The 21,766-nt window shown below is 40.3% G+C and overlaps 1 protein-coding gene across 2 annotated transcripts in view; it reads right to left on the minus strand.

Moving 5' to 3' along the window:
* RAPGEF4 (Rap guanine nucleotide exchange factor 4) overlaps window positions 1–21,766 on the minus strand; it is a 375,319-nt gene that overhangs the window by 122,157 nt on the left and 231,396 nt on the right. Inside the window, exon 1 of one of the 2 annotated variants that reach the window (XM_060177705.1) lies at window positions 7,809–7,921. The exons of the other annotated variant lie outside the window; for it this stretch is intronic. The gene's annotated coding sequence lies outside the window, so the exon portion shown is untranslated. Of the gene's footprint in view, window positions 1–7,808; window positions 7,922–21,766 lie in introns of those variants that run through there. 2 annotated transcript variants of the gene reach the window in all.

Below are 21,766 nucleotides of genomic sequence, written 5' to 3' on the forward strand. Positions count from 1 at the left end.
TCAGATTCTTTACACGTTATCTGCACATCCAACCTTATATAAGTTATCTCCTTTCTTCATAGTATTCTCATTTTTTTTAATTAAAGAAACTATAGCCAGAGATACAGAAAAACTGAGCTCACATAGTTAGTGACTGGAAAAATTGGATGTTGAATCCAAGTGTATCTTACTGTGGAGTCTACATTGCTGCCCTGAGTCACCTGCTTTTTTCTTTTAGAGACAGATTTGCTTACTTTGGGGAGGAACTTGTGTTATGTTTAGTTAAAGTTCTTTAATAAGAGCATATCTACATGTCTGAGGCAGTAGACGTCTCAGGTTCAATTCCCAGCCCTACCATAAACCAGAGGAAAGCAGTGCTCCAGTGACAAAATTAACAGCAAGTAAATGAAAGAAAAGCATATCTATCGCCTCCTAGGTTTCAGATCTCAGACTTAATTTTGTGAGTTTCCAGTAATAAATATTTACAGTGAGTGGCTGCGATCTCAACAGTATGCATCACACTTGGTTTGAATGAACATTTACAAAAACAAGTAACTTTGAGGGGACTAGGCGGTAGTGCAGCAGATTAAGTGTACATGGCGCGAAGCACAAGGACCTGCGTAAGGATTTCAATTCAAACCTCCCGCTCCCCACCTGCACAAGGGGTCACTTCACAAGCGGTGAGGTAGGTCTCTCTCCCCTCTCTGTCTTCCCCTCTTCTCTCGATTTCTCTCTGTCCTGTCCAATAGCAATAACAACAACAAGGGCAACAAAAATGGGGGGGAAATGGCCTCCAGGAGCAGTGAATTTGTAGCGCAGGCACCAAGCCCCAGCGATAATCCTGGCGGCAATAAAACAAAGCAAAGCAAGCAAACAAACAAAACAATAACTTTCTGAAAGCCATGTGACAATAAAACATTTGTTGTTGATGAACTGCCCTACTGGAACTAAGACAAATATATCAGGGGCATAAGCAGCAGTCCAATGGAAACAAGGAAAAATGGAAAACACTCAGTATTTTCCACAGAGGAAATCTAGTGCTGGGAACTGGTTTTATGGGCAGTGGGTAGGCTGAAAAGTCAAATAGGCAACTAGGAAGTAGCCCAGACGTTACAAAGCAGGACACCCTTAGACCCTGCTTGTAGAGGGACACGAGGCAGCATAACCAGTGCCTGAGCCAGGTGTTCTGGTGCAAGCTGGGACATCAAGAGGGCTTCCAGGTCCTAAAGGTCTGCCACTGGAGATGCTTCCATGTTCTCTCTCTCTTTCTCTCTCTCTCTCTCTGTCTGTCTGTCTCTAGCTAGAGATCAGAGAAAGAAGAAAACAAATGGTTTTCTAAATAGCTAAACACAAGAGGGGTAGAAGCTGTATGGTGATACTAATAAGATGTGAAAAAAAAACAGCTCTAAAGGCAAAAGCTGGAGTAGAGGAGCCTAGGAAACGAGAGGGAGAGGGAGAAAAAGAGAAAGAGAGAGATGATAGCACATAGCACAGGGGAGGAAAAGAAGTGCTCTGAGGACAGACAGGTGTAGATCTGGCACAGGAGGGTGGTTCCCATGGTCACAGAGGGAGGACAGGGCTGCTCTGTGTATCCACTGGCCCTTTCGCCCTCTTGCTAGCCCATAATCTCCCAGGCACTCTTCCTATTGGACGACAGGCAAGGAAGCAGGCTAGCATGAGTCAACATTCAACACTACTTGTTTATGGGACGGCTATACAGTTCCCCTGGACAGGGCGCTGCTTTGCCATGTGCACAGCCCAGGCTCGAGTCCAGTGCCCATTGCATTACAGGAAGTTTCAATGCTGTGGTCTCTTTTACTCTCTCTCTCTCTTCCTGTCTCTATCTCTCCATCTCTCTGAAAAGAAAAGAAAAGAAGAGAAAAAAAAGAAAAGAAGAGAAAAGAAAGAATATTAACGTTTGTTTCTTTCCTATGGCTGCTCCCATGTTTTAACCTATAGCCGGAAAAATACATCTAACTAATGAGGCCTAAAAGAATGGACGGCAGTCTGTTTAGATCTCATATATTCGAGCACATCAATCATGCATTGAGGATAAAAATTCTTCCTCCCCTACCTGGGCATGAAAGAATCCAAACTGGGCAGTGAAAATGCGATCCTAGAAAGCTAGGCAGAGAAGACAGATAAAGGCAGAGGTATTCAGTTTCCTCTCGCTTTTCTTGGCTTCTCCATTGAAGTCTTCCCTCAGGATTGACCGTAATTGGTTTCTGTTTTGTTTCTGGAAAGGGGATGCAGTCTATTGCTTCTTATTATGTTTCTATTACTAGTGAAAGGGAGAAACAGTAAGGGGAAAATATTCCTTTTGGCACCAGAGCCAATTCAGAAATACTAATCTGGTGATGAAAAATATGAATTTAGCCTCCATTACAAGAGGCACAATAACTCCCCAGTAAAATTATAATGCGGTATAAGGCGCTAGAAATGGGCCTAGTGAAAACCCATATGCAGGCTCTTTGAAAAGGGGTAATTCTTTTTCACTCGAGTATTTGCTCTCAGAAGCCTTTTGTAAGGCGCCACATTTTTAAGCCTGGAGATAAGAATAATAAGCTAGATTGGGACACAAAGCTCATGGCAGAACTCTGGCAACCCAGTGCAATGAAAAGTCAGGCAAGTCCACATTCAATTTAAATTTCATAATTTAATGAAGGTACACTGAGTAGAGAGCAACATACTGGGTTAAATTACCTGGCTGAAATGAGTTCTTGATTCCTAGGGAAAGCAGTATTTCCGTGGGTCAAACAATCAGTGAGACAATGCAAGTAAACAAATAAAGGCAATTTTATTTTACCACCCCTTCTTCCTCATAACAGGTGAGGAATTCCCTATGAAGTGGAGAGGATACATTCAATTTTTTTTAAATTAAAATAATATGCTTTCGGGAATTACATTCCCTTGTTTGGCATTTTGGAATAATAATATGACTAAGATCTTAGAAATGTATGTCTTGTATTTGTTAGAATATCATCAATGTCATTACTCTTTGGTTGACCAGGAGAAATTACAGCATAGAGCAAGTCAATACTCATAGACAGATTTCTCCATTCTGAAATAACTATGTAAGTTTTCTATGGAAAAATCAGAAATAGACCTTCCATCTGCAGGAAGTCTTTCTTAGTTCTAAACCGGCTTACAGTATCAAGTCCAACAATGCTCAAAAGGTTGAGTGCTTTGCACCCATTCCTACAACAATAAGCTAAACAAAGGGTGGGGCTCACTTTCCTGCACACTTCTCTCAATTCATACCAAATGATATTGCATCTGCTGATCCCAACCTAATCAACGCAATGAATACCACCTCGGCATGCTTCACTTCAGACTGTGTCCAGAAATGTCAGGCGTGGAATGTCAACCCTTCAGCCTCATTACTTGGTGAGACCTTTCCTTTCATAGGATTCTCTAATTCCATTTCAGGTGGCTCACTTCCTAACAAAGTCCCAAAACCTAGATATAGACCAGGTCCCATGAGACAGGGCAAATGTACACATGTATCTATAAATTAGGGCAAAATAAAGACCTGAAAGCAAAAGTGCACAATAGTCTGCAGTGAGTCACTATATGCAGCAAGCAAGTAGAAAGACCTAAAAAGACACCATAAAGTTCCTAATGAAAGTGCCTACTTAGACTTAGATCCCTTCCTCACCTACTCCCTATTACACTTTCCTCAGTCACTCCAAAGCTAACTTTATCAAAGTAAGGACTATAAAAGCTGAGTAAGGGCAAGAGACTGGCATACTTTAATGATGACACTTTAGTCACTATCAGGCCACCCCACGGGGCCCTAGTCGGGGAGTCCTAAGATTCCCAGACAGACATGATAGGCCTAGACTTCAAATAAATCCCTCTCTCCATTGTTAATGGCCATCTCTACCAGGAACATCACAATAGATCCCTTTGTGGGCCCCCATAGGACCTTGCCCTCAACATAGACCAAAACGGTAGAGAATGTTCTGACCTCTGAAAGAGGAAGATGGGTCCTGAAATTGGGGCAACTTGGAACATTCCTACTCAACCCGGGGTTTTTACTTTGGTGCCCTAGGAACATTCCCACTCATGGCCACAGAATGTGAGCTCACATCTACAGGGATGCAAAGGTTACATAGGCTGCTAAGCTGAAAATGGGCCCCAGATCACATCAAATTGATGGGGTTTACAGTCAATAGTATTTATACACCGTTCCCATATTTGGGAACTACTCTCTTCCCTGATCCAGCTTTCTGGTTCTTTTTCCAGCCATGACATCACCTCCCTAGACAGTAACTTGGATCCACCTGCATATCAGATGTCAGGCTCAGGAAAACAAAACAAAACAAAACAAAAACAAACAAACAAAAACAACTAGTATAGTCATGGGCCCTTTGGAATATAACTAAAATAGGCCTACTTACTATTTACAAAATGGAGACTGTCAAATTTTCATTGGCAATATTCTAGCCTTTAGGTTCATGATTAGTCAATAATTTGTTTGGCTTTATATGTTAACTCTTCTTTCAGCTACCAGGTTCCAGATACTACCATGATGCCAGCTAGACTTCCCTGGGTAGACGACACCACCAAGGTGTCCTGGAGCCCTGCTTACCCAGAGCCCCATCCCACTAGGGAAAGAGAGAGACAGGCTGGAAGTATGGATCGACCTGTCAATGCCTATGTTCAGCAGGGAAGCAATTACAGAAGCCAGACATTCCACCTTCTGCACCCCATAATGATCCTGGGTCCATACTCCCAGAGGGATAAAGAATAGGGAAGCTATCAGGGGAGGGGATGGGATACAGAGTTCTGGTGGTGGGAATTGTGTGTAGTTGTACCCCTCTTATCCTATGGTTTTGTCAGTGTTTCCTTTTTATAAATAAAAATTAAAAAATTAAAAATAAAAGACAGATTTGGCTCTGATGCTTTGTAGCCTACACAACCAAACCAAAGCTAAACCTACAAATGCTCCAACTGGCAAACAAACAATAAAAACCAAATGAACAAGAAAATAAAAGTTTATTTTATCTGGGGATGAAGGCCATTTCTCAGATCCTAATCCCCTTGGACCTTCAAGTCTCACATATGAGATGAAAAAGAAGTTGAGAAACAGTTGTGAAAGTCCCTCCTAGTGTACACTACTTCAAGATCCAGAATTCTCACATTATGTGTATATATGGTTTTAAAATGACAACCAAGCAAGTAGCAATGGTAATGCGTGTACTCAACCAGGGATGCCACCACCCAGCTCCAAGCAAGTAAGTAGCAATGGACATCTTGAATTTTTTTTTTTTTAACCAGAGCACTGCTCAGCTCTGGTTTATGGTGGTGCAGGGGACTGAGTCTGAAATGTTGGAGGCTCATGCATGAGAGTCTCTTTGTATAATTATGCTATCTACCTCCACCCATGAATTTTTAATTGAAGTAATATTAAATAACATTATGTAAGTATCAGGTGCGAATCATTAAAACTCAACATGGGCATACACTATATTAAGTTTACCACTAAGTTTTCTTGGGAGAAATGGCTGATTCCAGGTAGCGAGAAGTATGGCAAATGATCCTGGCCTATCTGGTCATGCAAGACAGCTAGGAAGCTATCTAGGATCAGGCCAAAAAGGACTTGAAACTAACTCAGGTGCACACAATGACAACTATTTTAGGCTTAGACAGATCCAGAGAAACTGTCTCGTCATTAATCTATGAACTACTTATTAACCAGCTGCCCAGTACACTGCATTTATATTACATTACAGAGCAAAGAAAAGACATGATGATATAATCTATGATTTCTAGAATATACTGTTTCCAGAATATGCAACCATTAGCCACATACAGTCATTTGCATTTTAATTAATAAAAATAAACATTTGATTCCTCAGTCCCATTAGCTATGTTTCAATATGTGACCCCATAACTACATGTGCCTTGTTCAGGCTCTGGAAATCTCTTGTCCAGATGGTATATGCTCAGAGGTCTGCACACTCACATAATGGACCAGATCGTGTTACTTTACCTAAGGACCTATAGTCTTCCCATGGCTTCTCCTCCCCCTCAGAAGGAAAGCCAGAATTGTGCAATGACTACAGTTTATCTATGTGGCTCTTTTTTTAAACCTCTCTGCTCTCTACACCCCTGTGTGCTCTGCCCCACTTTGGCCTTGCTTGGAACAACATACTTTTCCCCTTATCACCAAGGCTTACTTCTCTACTTCTGTTCAAATATGCCTCAGAGAGACTTGCTTTGCTGGTCCTATAGTACACTGTATCTTTGCCCCAAATCTGGTTGTCTGGGTCTTTTGTACTGTTTTTGTTTCAGAGAAAGACTGGACCCCTGCTTCATGCTGGGGACTGAACCCAGACACCCAGGGCCTCAGACTTCTTCAAGGAAGGTGCTCTATCCCTGACACATGCCTGCCCCCCCCCCCCCGATTTTTATTACTCTTCCTGTAGTACTTAGCACCTTGACGTTTTATATGTTGATTTCCAGTCTCCTTCACTGAACTGTCGGCTCGGTGAAGGTAAGACTTGGTCCTCCTCCCTGTTTTATCCCTCAGCTCATGGCACACAGCATCTACTCACAAGTGTTTATTAACTGAATTGAAGAATCTCATTAACTCTAGCAGGTTTTGTGATGAAGATAAAATGCTTCATGAGAGTAAACTTATTTGTTCAGTTATAAGAAGGAATATTGAGAGGAAAATGCCCTTTCCCAGTGTCACTGTGGCATGAAAAAATGAGTTCCAATTGAATAGAAACTTCTTGACAAATACTTAACTGATGTAAGTAATGAGGTAGGTAATGTGAGTGAGGTACGTAATGCTGGTCTTCTCTGCTTCTTTATTATTCTTAATCCTCTAGATTAAGTCTTAAACCTTTCTCCTTTTCCCTTTCTTTCTCTCTCTCTCTTCCTTTTTTTTAATTTATAAAAAGGAAACATTGACAAAATCATAGGATAAGAGGGGTACAACTCCACTCAGTTCCCACCATCAGAGCTCCATATCCCATCCCGTCCCCTGAAAGCTTTCCTAGTCTTTATCACTGTGGGATTATGGACCCAGGGCCATTATGGGATGCAGAAGGCAGAAAGTCTGGCTTCTGTAACTGCTTCCCTGCTGAAGCAATTATGGGCATTGACAGGTCGATCCATACTCCCAGCTTGCCTCTCTCTTTCCCTAGTGGGGCGGGGCTCTGGGTAAGTGGGGCTCCAGGACACATTGGTGGGGTTATCTGTCCAGGGAAGTCAGGTTGGCATGGTAGCATCTGGAACCTGGTGGCTGAAAAGAGAGTTAACATATCCCTCTCTCCATTGTTACCGGTCATCTCTATCAGGAACAACACAATAGGCCCCTTTGTGGGCCCCCAAAGGACCTTGCCCTTAACTTGTATCAACAACGGTAGAGAATGTTCCATCCTCTGAAGGGAGGCTGGACAACATACTCTATGCTTCACCCGAGGAAGATGGGTTCTGAAATTTGGGCAGCTAGGAACGTTCCTACGCATGACCACAGAATGTGAGCTCAGATCTACAGGGATGCAGAGGTCACATAGGCTCTTAAGCTGAATATGGGCCCCAGATTCCATCAAATTGATGGGGTTTACAGTCAACAATATTTATACACCTTTCCCATATTTGGAGCTATTCTCTTCCCTGATCCAGCTTTCTGGTCCTTTTTCCAGCCATGATACCATCTCCCCAGACAATAAGTTGGATCCACCTGCATATTAGACATCCATCCTTCCTTCCTTTCTTTCTTTCTTTCTTTCTTTCTTTCTTTCTTTCTTTCTTTCTTTCTTTCTTTCTTTCTTTCTTTCTTTCTTTCCTTCTTTCATCAGAGCACTGCTCACCTCTGGTTTATGATGGTGCCATGAATTGCATCTGGGACTTCAGAGCCTCAAGTAGGCGAGTTTGTTATATAACCATTATGCTATCTCCTCCATCCCTCTTTCATTTTTTCAAGTGGGCTGGAGCTTGTGTATATTAAAATAAGAATAAAATCAGTGTGTCTCATATCTTAGTTTCTGCATGAGTCACTTAGAAATCTAGTTAGAATACAGACTTAAATTTTTCTTTTTCTTATTTATTTATTTATTTACTTATTTATTTTGCCACCCGGGTTATCACTGGGGCTTGGTGCCTGCATTATGAATCCACTGCTCCTGGAGGCTATATGGTTTCCCTTTTGTTACTCTTGTTGTTTATCATTGTTACTACTATTGTTGTTATTGCTGTCATTGTTGTTGGATAGAACAGAAAGAAATTGAAACAGGAGGGGAAGACAGAGCGGGGGAGAGAAAGACAGACACCTGCAGATCTGCTTCACCACTTGTGAAGCGACTCCCCTGCAGGTGGGGAGCCAGGGACTCAAACCAGGATACTTGTGTCAGTCCTTGCACTTCTCACCACGTGCACTTAACCTACTGCACTACTATCCAGCCCCCTTTTTTTAGTTTTCTACTAGAGCACTGCTCAGCTTTGACTTATGATGGTGCTGGGGATTAAACCTGGGACTTAGAGCCTCAAGCATGAGAGTCTCTTTGCATAACCATAATGCTATCTCCCCTGGCCTAGAATACAGATTTTTATTTCTCTAGTCTGTGGGTATCATCTGAGAATCTCCATTTCTCCCAAATGATGTTACTGCTACTATTTTATCACCTATACTCTAAGATTCAGGAATCAGATGACTATTAGCAGCACCATTTCATCATACCTTGCTAAAGTCCCCTAAAGACTGTAGTAAAGATTTAATGTTCCCTGAAGATTGGTATTGTATGCAATCATAAAGGCCTTCCATTAATATTTCATCATCCAAATCAACCAATATGTTTTCTAGTTGAAGGTATCATTTCCCAACCAATTATTATTAAAAATCTCAAGTACCTCACAGGAAAATAAAATATCTAATCATTTGTAGAAGAAAATATATTTGAATACTGTACTTAATATTCACTAATGGCACACCTAACAGTTTCTAAATCACAAATAATTTATCTTAACCAAATTCATCACATAAACATTTATTAAGGGTTTAAAGCAACAGAGGCAGCCCAGATTCCTACATCATCCTGCTCAAGGAACAAGGTAAAAAAAATCATATTCAATATTTATGAAATTAGTATTTGAAAAGGAAACTGCTTATAATATAAATTTAAATATCAAGAGCATATATCTTTTCAGAATTTGTTGAGTGTCAGAGTCCATATCTCTCTTGCTTGCCCTTCCTTCCTTCCTTCCCTCTTTCCTCCCTTCCCGTTCCTTCCCCTCCCTCCCTTTCTTCCTCCTCTCCTTCTTTTCTTCCCTCCTTCCTCCCTTCCTTTTTTTTCTTGCTGCTGGAGATCAAACCAGGGACTCTTACAAACCCAGAGCTCTCTGAGTGGTTAGACCATATCTTTATCCTTGCTACATGAGGCTGAATAGGAATTCAGTAACAAAAAATTCAAGAGACTCTGGAAGAGTTGCAGAGACAGGCTAAGGGACCACATGGAGAGAAGTCAGGTCCAGATCACACAGCAGGTTCCTTCAGTCAAACCTATGGCCTCTGTCCTCAGGCATCACTGAGGTCCACAGAGTGGTTCCCAGAAACTCTGCCACTGCTCTCCCTAACCCAGCTCCCCTCCCCCACTCTCACCAAAATAAATGGATTCTGCAAAGGTGTGAAATATCACAGGCCTGAACTTTAATTGCAGGACTAGACTTCTAGCAGGTGAAAATCCCTAAAGTTTACATTCCCCTCCCACTGCAAATCGAGGACTCACTTGGGTAGTTACAAATTCTGAAAGACAAAGTCCTCAGTTTCTTAACAGTTTGGAAGTATCGGTGTGCCTTCCCATGTATATGACCCAGAATTGAGCCCTGGAACCACACACAAGGTTCTATGGCACCAGAGAAGCTCACTCCACTCCCGGCTCTCTGTCTGGATGAGAAAGAAGCCAAGGAATGGTAAAATCACACATACCAGATACCTTAACTTCACAAAAAAATGGGAGTGGGGGGAGCATTTTTGTATTTATTAATTATTGGACAGGGACAGAGAGAAATTGAGAGATGAGGAGTGGATAGAGAGGGAAGGAGACAGAAAGAGAGACACCTGCATCCCCGCTTCAGCACTCATGAAGCTGTTACCCTGCAGGTGGGGACCAGGGGCTCAAACCCAGGACCTTTCACATTGTAAAGTGTGCACTTAACCAGGTGCACCACTGCCTGGTCTCACATTTTTCAAACAACAGCTCTTACAAAGCCATTTAATATGGACTAGTCCTTAAATTATGTAACATGATAGCACTTAGAATAGCATCATGCATATGTTATATAACTTTAGTTTGACTGAAAACATGTATAAATATCATCTTATTCCATAGATATTTCAGAATGTCCTTTGTACCATGCCAAAGTTACTCATTAAAATTCAAAGGGATTGCTCTGACAAAGCATGCTAAGTTTGTGTTAGAATGCTATTTATAGTTTTGGTTTGCAAAATAGTTACAAATGAGAACTTGCCCATTCATGGGTCCTAAATACCATCTGAGAAGCTACAGAAACCACTAAAGATAGTCAACTATAGGTACCTATTTTAAGTTTTAATTTTATTCATTTTATTATTTATTTGGTTAGAAACAGAGGGAAATTGAGAAGGGAGTAAGAGATAGACAGGGTGAGGGAGACACCTGCAGCATTACTTCACCACTTGTGAAGCTGTCCCCCCTGCAGGTAGGGACCAGGCTCTTGAACCCAAGTCCTTGTGCACTGTAAGATGTGCGCTCAACCAGTTGTGCCACTACCTGGTCCCCAGGTGACTTTTCTTATCCTTTGTGCTTCAAAGATTTATAATCAATACATTCAATAAAAAAATAAAAATAAACTATTTGGGGAAAGTAGTGGTTCAGTCAGGGTTATCCCAGAGTTTTGTTGTTGTTTTGTTTTATTTTTAAGCTATATTTTAATTTTAAATATTTACTCTCACAAAGCATGAGATGAGGCTTAGAAAAAAAAAACAAAACATCCTTGGCCTTTTGAAAGTTAACATTTGAACCAGCTAGCGCCCTAATCGGGGAGTCCTGAGTCTCTCAAACAGACTTGATGGGCCTAGACCTCGGATAAATCTCTCTCTCCATTGTTACTGGTCATCTCTATCAGGAACAACACAACAGACCCCTTTGTGGGCCCCCATAGGACCTTGCCCTCAACCTGGATCAACAATGGTAGAGAATGTTCCATCCTCCAGAAGGAGGATGGACAACATACTCTATGATACACCTGAGGAAGATGGGTCGATACTGGGGCAGCTTGGAATGTTCCTACTCATGACCACAGAATGTGAGCTCAGATCTAGAGGGATGTAGAGGTCACACAGGCTCCTAAGCTAATTATGGGCTCCAGATCACATAAAATTGATGGGGTTTACAGTAATATTTATACCCATTTCCCATATGAGGGAGCTACTCTCTTCCCTGATCCAGCTTTCTGGTCCTTTTCCCAGCCATGACATCATCTCCCCAGACAATAATTAGGATTCACCTGCATATCAGATTTCAGGCTCAGGCAAAACAAACAAACAAACAAAACAACACTAGTATAGCTATAGGCCCTTTGAAATATAACTAAAATGTGCCTACTAGCTATCTACAAAATGGAGGTCACCCCCCCTCCCACAATGCTTCACCTGCACTATTCCAGCCTTTAGGTCCATAATTATCCAACAGTTTATTTGGCTTTGTATATTAACTGTCTTTTCAGTCACCAGGTTCCAGATGCCAGCAGGATGTGACCAGACTTCCCTGGACAGACAACCCCACCAATATGCCTTGGAGCTCTGCTTCCCCAGAGCCCTTTCCCACTAGGGAAAGAGAAGAGACAGGCTGGGAGTAGGGATCAACCTGTCAACGACCATGTTCCTCGGGGAAGCAATTACAGAAGCCAGACCTTCAACCTTCTGCATCCCACAATGATCTTGGATCCATACTCCCAGAGGGTTAAAGAGTAGGAAAGCTATCAGGGGAGGGGTTGGTATACGAAGGTCTGGTGGTGGGAATTGTGTGAAGTTGTACCTCTCTTATCCTATGGTTTTGTCAATATTTCCTTTTTATAAATAAAAAAATTTTTAAATGAAAGTTAACATTTGAATGGACTTAGTCATGTGCAGTACTAACACAGCTCAACATGCAGTAATTTGCAACTCTCAATTTCCCTCTGTGAGGCAAAAAAAGAGAGAATGTACATGCAAAAATAAAGAGGAGGAATATATGAAAATAAAGAGAATGCATTTATTTATTTATTTATTTATTTATTTATTTATGTATTTATTATGTCTCCAGGGTTATTGCTGGGGCTTGGTTCCTGCACTACGAATCCACTGCTCCTGGAGGCCATCTTTTTCTATTGTTGTTATTGTTGCTGTTTTCCTGGTGTTGTTGTTGAATAGGACAGAGAGAAATGGAGAGAGTAGGGGAAGACAGAGGGGGGAGAGAAAGATAGAAATCTGCAGACCTGCTTCACCGCTTGTGAAGTGACTCCTCTGCAGGTGAGGAGTCATGGGCTCGAAGCTGGATCCTTATGTTGGTTCTTGCGCTTTGTGCCATGTGCACTTAACCCACTGCGCTAAGCCTGGTCCCCGCATATACTTATTTTATGCACATAAAACATCTAGAAAAAAATGTTTCCACTAGCAGTCAAGGAAATGAACAGTCAGAAACATGCATCTACTTTTCTAGGCAGTCATTACCCATTTGGTACTGATAAATCAGCAGGTGGGGGGGGACACATGTCTGAGGGATGTCAGATAAGCTGAGGCAAATGGAGGGAAAAAATATCACATCAGCTAAGCACTATTTGCTATCTGTACACATGTATATAAATATATGCCATTGACATTTTATAGAGATAGAAAGAGGCAGGGGACAACTGTCCAGAGTATTTCAAGGAAGCCTTCCCAGAGGAGGGGGATTTGCATAGGGTCTTTAGAATGAACAAGATTTGATGGATAAAAGCAAGCAGAATGGCATTGTAGGCTGGAGTCAGAGTCACAAAAGTGGAAGTTTAAGGCACATAGAGTCCCCAGATCTAGTTGTAGCATACAGGTGGGTTTGGGAAAGGTAGAAGAAAAAAAAAAAGTCAACCTGTATCTAAGACTGTGGGAGAACTATGGTGGTTATCTACGGGGGTGGGGATGGAGACACAGATCTTTGGTGATGGGACTGGTGAAAAAAATAAAGTATTTTTGTCACCAAATAATAATAATATAAAATAAATTGTTGTAATTTGCTACAGGAAATCAGAAAATTAAAACACTGTAATAAAGGCATATTCATATTCTCAGCTATTTGCTTTTTTATCTCATTCATTAGAAAAATAGTGCATGCTTATTGGAAAGCAGAGATTTTAAACATACAGAATCACTATTCAAAGACAACTATGAAGATATTTTGAGTCATTATATCTTTGTCAGTTTTTATAACTTGCTGTGTTATGAATTTAGGCAAAACAGTCCCCCTCAGTCATATATGGGGTTAACTTCTCTTTAAATTAAAAATTTTATTTATTTAATTTTAATAAGAGAGAAGAAGAAGGAGGAGAAGGAGGAGGAGGAGAAAAAGAAGAAGAAGGAGAAGGAGGAGAAGAAGAAGAAGGAGGAGGAGGAGAAGTAGAAGAAGAAACAGGAGAAGGAGAAGGAGGAGAAGAAGGAGAGGAAGAAGAAGGAGAAGGAGAAGGAGAAGAAGAAAGAAGAAGAAAGAAGAAAGAAGAAAGAAGAAAGAAGAAGAAGAAGAAGAAGAAGAAGAAGAAGAAGAAGAAGAAGAAGAGGAAGAGAGAATAATGACTGCTCAGCTCTGGCTTATGATAGTGCTGGGGATTGAACTTGGGACCTCAGAGCCTTAGACATGAAAGTCTTTTGCATAACCATTATGCTGTCTCTCCAGCCCATGGGCTTATCTTCTAAGAACTAGTTTTTAGAAACAGAATGCCTAAGATTATGTAAGGTTCTTGCCATCCAATGGCAAACTATGCAGCTTACATCGAAGGCAATTCTGGATGGGACTTCCCTCCCTCAGAAACTTTGGAAAATGGTCTGTGTATGGTCTTTCGGTATAAGCATTGGTTTCTGTATTAATACTAATAAATATTAATATGGAACAAATTAATAAATCAGGACAAAAATTTCTAACAGGAAAACATAAGCACATTTTCCAAGCTTTTAAACGTATGCTTTGCAAAGTGCCCTAAGCCATTATTTTAATAGCTTAGTAACTCCCAGTTGGGAAAGGTAAAATAATTACTATGAAAGAAAGAGTCCGTTGTCCTATACTTTGAATTTAAAATCATGCACTCAATTGACTTCTGCATAGTTTTCTGCATGCAGGAGTATTTGTCTATATTGATTGGAAATTTAAATAGACATTTCCCCCCATCTTAAACAACCCAGTAGGCTCAAATTACAATAAATACAATTTTAGTGCTCATCCAGGACAAGAACAAATGGTTTTGCTAACCTTTAAGGACTCAGGAAACTGAGAGCAGTAGTCAAGTTCATCTATGCAATACAAAATCCCTGCTACAGCAAAGTTCTATCAATGTTTTCAAGAAATCTTTAAGCCTTTACAAAGTTCAGCAAAACACAAAAAGTTCAAAGTCCTCAAAGACATAGCACATAAAATAATGACAACTTGACAGGAAAATCATTTACTATACATAAGACTCCAGTTTCATTTCATACATGTCCTATGAATCAAGTTCCTTACACCTAGTTTTCTTTGTTTTTAATCACTACCTTGTAATAATGGTTTTGATTAGCTATGCAAACTGTTTAACTTAAAGATCAAAGAACTAGTGGAATAAGTTTAACTTTTCAAGTTTGACTGCACCCATATTTTTATCCTTTCTTTTTCTATGTTTTTCTAATTTTTTAGAGTGTGCAGCAACTGAAATACATTATCTTTCTATTACTGGAGAAATAAGAAGCTGGCGGAGGCTTAAAAATACTTTAGAAACCTGGCATTTCCACCTCAGGGTCACAGTTTTTTTTTTTTCATTCCAAGTAATTGGAAAAGCTTTAGAAATACTTGAAACATCTGCAAGTACAATGAGAAGGAATCAAATGTTATTGTGTTCTTTATTGACAAGAAACTTCAACTGCAGACATGATTTTTTGGGAAGTAAGATGAGGATTATAGCTAACCCTCAGGAAAGATTTTCACAATGTCTCTTCCAGAAATGAAAAATGTTCGACTGCTTATAACAAAGTTACAACAGCCTCTTGATTAAAGCTTAGAGGTTAATCATTATATGATTTGGTGATTAACAGGCTGTTCTCAGAGAAAGCACCAAAGATCTTGTTCCCATCTGTTCAATTACAGAACCTCCAGACTCTCAAGAGCTGAATTTTGCAGCCATGAAACAAACAGCCCAAGTGTGGGAAGGCAGTCACGACTCGGTGTGCGCTGACATGGGCCCACTCTCAGCATTCACCCAAGACAGAAAGGACAGAGCTCCACTACTCACATGGTTTATTTTGCTACCTTAACCTGCCAGTAGAAAAACTGTAAGTCTCTGCTTTGTGCAGCTTAAAATTAAGGAAATGCCAGGCTTCATTACAAGTAAATTTCTTCCTCAAATAGACTGAATTTCTACTAAGTTACTGTCCTACCATTTAAGCCTAAAAGAATGCTGGAGAGCCAAGGTTTCAGTCTCTTACACCTGGGCTTCTTCCACAGTGCAGATGAGGGTGAAGTATCAAGAAGGGGGAGAGGAGAAAGGAAGGGAGTAACCTCAAGTGTTTTGGACAGATGAAACGGAAATATTCTTCATGTGATTTAATCATATATATGTGTGTGGTATGTATATATATATGTTTTATACAAAAATTTATTATTTATATGTGGCATGAAGGAAGAAAACTCACATGTATAATGCCATCATTCTTTTTATTATTATTATTATTACTTTATTTTAAATTTTTTTCTCCTTTTTGTTGCCCTTGTTGTTTATTGTCATTGTCATTGTTATTGTTGTTGTTGGATAAAACAGAGAAATTGAGAGAGGAGGGGAAGACAGAGAGGGGGAGAGAAAGACAGATAGACCTGCTTCACCACCTGTGAAGGGAACCCCCTGCAGGTGGGGACCAGGGGGCATGAACCGGTATCCTTATGCTGGTCCTTGAGCTTTTCGTCATGTGCACTTAACCCGCTGTGCCTCCGCCTGGCTCCCTTCTTCATTCTTTTGATTTCTGGTAGGTAGGTAGGTAGGTAGGTAGGTAGGTAGGTAGGTAGGTAGGTAGGTAAGATAGGTAGATAGGCAGACAGACAGACAGACAGACAGACACCATAGCACTAGAACTTCTCCCAGTGCTGTGGTACATCCATGTGGTGTCAGAGCTCAAACCCAGGCAGTTTGTATGACAAAGCATGTAACCTATTGGATAAGCTATCTTCTATTCCTCTAAGATTTGTTTTATCTATTTCATGAGATACGAGAGAGAGAGAGAGAGAGAGAGAGAGAGAGAGAGATATGCCAGAGCACCATTTCAATACAAGTGGTTCCAGGGATCCAATTTAGGCATGCAAGTCCTGCACTTACCAGTTGGGCTACTTATTTCCTGGCTGCAGATTTAATCTTTGTATTATATAATCAAAATTTATTTCAAAACTTTTCAAGTAAAATGCCCTGGATGAGTCATTCACTAATGAAAAAGCCCCACCATAAATACTTGATTTAGTTAGTTGGTAATTATCATCATATTTTCTTATTTTAGTAGGCATTTTGAGAACTATTTCTCTCTAATTATCATTAGAAGGTTAAACCTCAGTGCTGTTATCATCCTTTAAAAGAAGGAGAAGAAAGTGGGAATCTTTATGAGATACAGAGCAAAACACAACAACAACAACACCCGAGGCTGTTCTCCAAATAGAAAAACAACATGCACTGGGGTGAAGGACATGAAAGTGAAAATGGGTTTCTGGTCTGATTTTGGGTTATGGAAGAGAAGTTATTCCAGACGTTCACTATCTTAAGTAACAGGATTCCCAAAAGGAATAGGAAGAAGGGATCCTGCAAAAGACTATTCAGAGGTGAGGAGAAGATAAGAACATTGACTGAGTGTTGTATACTAGATGTTTCTAATTCATAAAAAAGAACTGTTTTATTGAATACTCATACCAATCCTTGTGGGTATTCTTACTACTGCCATTTTACCAATGAAGATATTCAGGCTAAAGGAGATCAAATTCTTTGCCCAAGGTCATGTGAGTGGCAGATGGCAGCTCTGGTACATGAAGCCTATCTTAGATTGCCTTCTAGGACAACGTCTTCTTGAAGTAAGTGATTTATGCTAAAAAAAAAAAAAAAGAATTATGCTACTTTTTATTTAAGAAACTTTGATGACTCCCTAATCTTCTTGGAACAAATCTAAACTTCTCTACACTGTTTAATAATAAAGCTATTTGTGGAGGCTGGGTGATGGTACACTCAACTGAGCTTAACACTACCATGCACAAAGACTCATGCTTGACCCTCACTCCCCACCAGCAGGGGGAGGCTTCACACTCAAGAGGTGAAGCAAGTCAGCAGGTGTGTCTCTTTCTTGCTCACTCTATCTCCCCCACCCCCCTCAGCTTCTCTCTGTCCTATCTAATATTTGGCACACATTGAAAATGAAATGTATGGGATATGTTAATTAAAATACAGTATTAAAATAAATTTTGTTTTTGAAAAATATCCCTTCTAACACCCACTTGTAGATAGCTCACTTAATTTATTTCTTAAAATATTGATTTACTTTACTTTAATGAGTGAGAAATATATAAAAAGAAAGCCCAGACCACTGTTCAACTCTGGCTTATGGTGATGCTGGGTATTAAACCTGGGACTTCCAGATCTCAGGTAGGAAAGTATTGTGTGCAGCTGCTGTGCTCTCTCTCTCTATCCCCTTAGCTTTTTAACTTTTTTATTATTATCCCTACTTTAGCAATTAATTCTTAGCTACAAGTTTAAAAACAGCACCAAGTTAAAAATATTGATGCTGCATTTTATTGACATTAAAAGTTACTGTTCTGCAATGAACACTGTTAAATGAAAATAAAAGTCACAGAATGAGATAAATTACTGCAAATCACCTACCTGAAAAAAAAACCAACATGACAAATATGTACCCAAATACACAAAGACATATTTTTAAAAGAGAGACAGAGAGAGAAAGAAAATAATCAACTTTAAAAATGGGAAGGTGGGGAGTCGGGCAATAGCACAGCAGGTTAAGCGCAAGGACCGGTTTGAGCCCCCGGCTCCCCACCGGCAGGGCAGTCGCTTCATAAGCGGTGAAGCAGGTCTTCAGGTGTTTATCTTTCTCTCCCCCTCTTTGTCTTCCCCTCCTCTCTCCATTTCTCTCTGTCCTATCCAACAAAGATGACATCAATAACAACAATAATAACTACAATAATAAAAACAACAAGGGCAAAAAAGGAAATAAATAAGTAAAGAAAGAAAGAAATATTTTTTTTAAAAATGGGAAGAGGGCCAGGCGGTGGCATGCTTGACTAACTGCACAAAGCCCCAGGTTTGAGCCCCCACTCCCCTCCTGCAGTGAAGCAGGTCTGCAAATGTCTGTCTTTCTCCCTCTCTGTCTCCCTCCCCTTCTCAATTTCTCTCTGTCCTGACGAATAAAATGGAAGGGGGGTGGAGGAGAAAGTGGCCGTCAGGAGAGGTGGATTCACCCAGCAATAACCCTGGAGGCAAAAAGAATGAAGAGAACATACATGACACTGTGTGTTAATCGAGATCCACAGAACCTCAGACATAGGGGATGGAAAAATATATTATCATTTAGAAGGCTCAGGATCTGAGGCTGGAACGAGGCAGACTCAGAATACTCTGACTTCATTACAAATGAGTAGAATAGAGGGCAAGGGATACCTCACCCAGGAGTGTAAGGGTCTTGCTTAGTGTATGACTCAGGTTTGAATCACAGCACCCTACAGGACTGCCATAGCACTGGGGGAAGCTTTGGTGCAGTGGTAACTCTCCCTCTCTAGCTAAAGTAAAAAAGAATTTAAGAAATCAAGTTAGTAGCAGTGAACCTGTACATGCATAAGACCCTCATGCTGCCAAACAAACAAAAACAAGAAAACAGCCTCACTGAATGGAATATGGGTGGGAGGTGAGGAGGGTGTTGACTTATATAATTTTAGAAATGGAGTATGTAATACTAAAAGGCAAAAAAAAAAAAAAAAAAGAGAGAAGAAGGTGAAAAGAGAGAGGAAAAAAGGTAGAAAACTCACGTGGTATATAAGAAGTGTAGTTGATAAGCATGCTCCCCATGAGGGAGCAGATAATCTAAGACCATTATAAATTTATACTGCAATTAGGTAAGTAAATGACTGAATGGCACTGAATGGCAAATGGTGTGAGTTAAAACTTTGTTGAAGTGGCAGATTAAAGCAAGGAGAGAAAGTTAGAATGATTCATGTGGTAATGGATCAGAGTTAGACAAACCAGTATAAATTTATAGTTAGCTAAATAATGGACACTAAGTCCTGGAGCTCTGCTTCCCCAGAGCCCCACCCCACTAGAGAAAGAGAGAGATAGGCTAAGAGTATGGATTGACCTGTCAATGCCCATGTTCAGTGGGGAAGCAATTACAAAAGTCAGGCCTTCCACCTTCTGCATCCCACAATGACCTTGGGTCCATACTCCCAGAGGGATAAAGAATAGGGAAGTGTTTAGGGGAGGGGATGGGATACGGAACTCTGGTGGTGGGAATTATATGGAGATGTACCCCTATTATCCTATGGTTTTATTAATGTCTCCTTTTTTAAAAATAAAAAAGATAAAAAATAATGGACACTAATAGGTATCTGCACAGAGATAGTTATAGCTAGATGACTGCACAGATTGCTGTACTAACACCTGTATCCTTGCTCTCTGAGCATAAAGGATTCAGAACGACATCTCAGCAGTAACCAGTACACATACCCATACATGTAGGTTTTTATTACCATTTTTCAATAAAAGGAGTCAAGGATCCATGGCAAAATGACCACTGTTCAGCAGGGGCAGGGTATAAACATGTACTATGTTATTCCAGAAAGTATCCAAGATCACAAAGCAAAACATCCCAGTGAGAACATGTCAAAGAAACAAAAGAGTAGAAACCACTATCCAAACCAAGAGACCCCTCACAGAATAGGAGATCTTTACATGCCATACATCAGAAAAGAGTTTAATAAATAAAATTTATAAATAGCTTGCCAAACTTAACAAGAAAACAAATAACCCCATCCAAAAATGGGGAGAGGACAGGGACAGAATATTCACCACAGAAGAGATCCAAAAGGCCAAGAACACATGAAAAAATACTCCAAGTCTTTGATTGTCAGAGAAATGCAAATAAAGACAATAATGAGATACCACTTCACTCCTGTGAGAATGTCATACATCAGAAAAGGTAGCAGCAACAAATGCTGGAGAGGTTATGGGGTCAAAGGAACCCTCCTGCACTGTTGGTGGGAATGTTAATTGGTGCAACCTCTGTGGAGAACAGTCTGGAGAACTCTCAGAAGGCTAGAAATGGACCTACCCTATGATCCTGCAATTCCTCTCCTGGGGATATAGCCTAAGGAACCCAACACACCCATCCAAAAAGATTTGTGTATACCTATTTTATTAGCAGCACAATTTGTAACAGCCAAAACCTGGAAGCAACCGAGGTGTCCAACAACAGATGAATAGCTGCGCAAGTTGTGGTATATATACACAATGGAATACTACTCAGCTATAAAAAATGGTCACTTCACCATTTTCAGCCAATCTTGAATGGAGCTTGAAGAAATCATGTTAAGTGAAATAAGTTAAACAGAAGGATGAATATGGAATGATCTCACTCTCAGGCTGAAGTTGAAAACAAGATCAGAAGAGAAAATAAATTTACCAAATTTTAGAAAAAGTAAGATGTATCTCCTAATCTCTTCTAACAGTACCAGCATTATTACCACCCCATGGCAATTTTTAGAAGAAACGTTGTATACAAGAGAAACACTGGCAAAAAGATATATATCAACTAAAGGATAATTACTATCCTTATGACAACCTTTATCAGAATCATCAAACAGTAAACTTAAGGTTAGCTTAGACCCCCTAAGTGTATTTCCTCCTAACTTGAGGTCAGACCCCATAAACCTAATACCAATTTGACCCACAATGCTTTAACAACAGGGATAAAGTTTAAACTTGTCAGATAAAGAAAGGACTACAAAAGCTGGAAAAGGGCAAGAGACTGGCTCACTTAATGATGATCCTTTTGGTCAATAACAGGCCACCCCATCATCTGGGACCCTAGTTAGGGAATCCTTGGATTCCCAAATAGATATAATGAACCTAGACCTCTGATAGACCCCTCTCTCCACCATTACTGGCCACTTCCATTAGGAACATAAGCATCACCCCTCTGGTGGGGCTCTACAGGACCTTGCTCTCACTATAAAGCAGCAATGGTAGAAATTGCCCCGTTCTCTGAAGGGAGGCTGGGTCATCCTACTTTGCTATTTGAGGAAGACTGGTCCTAAAATTAGTGTAGCCTAGAATGTTCCCAGCTATGACCCTGAACTACAAGCTCAGACTCACAAAGGACTCAGAAGTTAAACAGATTTCTATGATAAATGTGAATATATAAGGACCCTAGGTCAGACTGATGGGGTCAACAATTAATTGTATCTACATATTTTCTTCCAGTCTGGAAATCCAGCTTTCTAGTCCTACTCTCAATTCTGACTACATCTTTCCAGACAATATATTTTTAGCCTACCTCTATGTTAATTATCAAGCT

The sequence above is a fragment of the Erinaceus europaeus genome, chromosome 18, assembly GCF_950295315.1.
Source record: "Erinaceus europaeus chromosome 18, mEriEur2.1, whole genome shotgun sequence".
NCBI lineage: Eukaryota > Metazoa > Chordata > Mammalia > Eulipotyphla > Erinaceidae > Erinaceus > Erinaceus europaeus.